This window comes from Colobus angolensis, unplaced genomic scaffold (assembly GCF_000951035.1).
Source record: "Colobus angolensis palliatus isolate OR3802 unplaced genomic scaffold, Cang.pa_1.0 Scaffold137, whole genome shotgun sequence".
Lineage (NCBI taxonomy): Eukaryota > Metazoa > Chordata > Mammalia > Primates > Cercopithecidae > Colobus > Colobus angolensis.
The window spans coordinates 5,323,204-5,324,963 of NW_012114455.1; positions in this window are offsets into that span (position 1 = coordinate 5,323,204).

The window sequence follows — 1,760 nt, forward strand, 5'->3', positions numbered from 1 at the left end:
AAAGGCAAGGGCTACAAGGAAACTTTTGGGGAGATGAAGATATGCATGTATCAAGATTTATCAAAATACACCTGGTTTTTTGGGGGTTTTTTTTTTTTTTTTTTTTTTTTGAGATAGAGTCTCATTCTGTTGCCCACACTGCAGTGCAGTGGCAGGATCTCAGTTCACTGAAACTTCCGCCTCCCAGGTTCAAGTGATTCTCCTGCCTCAGCCTCCCGAGTAGCTGGTATTGCAGGCATGCACCACCATGCAAGCTAATTTTTGTATTTTTAGTACAAATACAAAATGGCTGGATGGCTGAGGCACTGCATCCAGTCAAAATATACATTTTCAATATGCGCAGTTCATCATATGTAAATGATGCCTCAACAAAACTGTTAAAATTTTTGACATCCCTGGAATCATCATCATGCAAGGAAAGCAATATTCTATGACTGTCTAACACCTTGGCTTCTGAAGTATTGGTTAAAGAAAAGTAATACCAGAATTTTAAGATCAAGAAATTCCTCTTAGGTTCAATAAACATAAGGAGGAAAGATTTTTAAAACTCTCTAAACATTTTTATTAAATTAAGATACAGAGTATAGGTTCTGGGTTTCTTTCGAACACTACAAGCTTGTCCAATCCACCTTATTCTGTTGTTGGTTTCTGTTTTGTTTTGTTTTGTTCTGTTCTGTTCTGTTTTAGGCAAAAGTAGCCTGAAACTGTGGCTTTTAGTTTCTGTCTCTAGCGATAAGCGAAAAAGAAGGATGAGGAAGAGGCTTTACTGGCCTACCCGGAAACAGAGACTAAGAACCCATGACTGAATTCTCTCCCCTGGACATCCATTTATAAGGTATGTTCAATAGATGCAACCGTGGCTGGGCGCGGTGGCTCACGCCTGTAATCCCAGCACTTTGGGAGGCCGAGGCGGGTGGATCACGAGGTCAGGAGTTCAAGACTAGCCCGGCCAATGTGGTGAAACCCCGTCTCTACTAAAAATACAAAAATTAGCCTGCCATGGTGACACGCACCTGTAGTCCCAGCTACTGGGGATGCTGAAGCAGAAGAATCACTTGAACCCAGGAGGCAGAGGTTGCAGTGAACTGAGATTGCACCACTGCACTCTAGCCTGGGCAACAGAGTGAGACACTGTCTCAAAAAAAAAAAAAAAAATAGATGTGACCATGTTCTGAATACAGACGTTTATTCTAAATATAAGGCAATTCTCTAAAGCAATGGTTATGAGTGAAATCAATAACAAGCACTCATTTTCATGTGTGAAAATCATTTACCAACTTTTTTATAAACTTTTTGATGAGAACTATTTTTTAAGTTTCTTTTGTAAACTTTTTGAAAACCTTTTTTAAAATCTTTTATATCCTTTGACCCAGTAATTCTACATCTAGTAATTTATCCTAGGAAAAAAATCACGACACACCAAAAGTTATATGGATAACTATGCTCATTACATTGTTATTTATAACATGAAAAATTGTAATCAACCTAAATGTTTGATAAATTAAGGAATAACAATACAACACAACTCAAAACAGATATTAGGCTATAGTAGAATATTTAATGACATAAATGTTCACTTTACATATTTAAGTGAAAATGTGAATTTAATCCTGTTTCTCTGGAGAGGGGATAAGCAAAAATACATACATGTGTTTGTATATTTTACATATATAAATATGTAAAAGATCTTTGATATATGTAAAAGATGCAAACAAAATGGTACATATACCAAAATGTTTGTGGTTACTTCTGAATGGTAG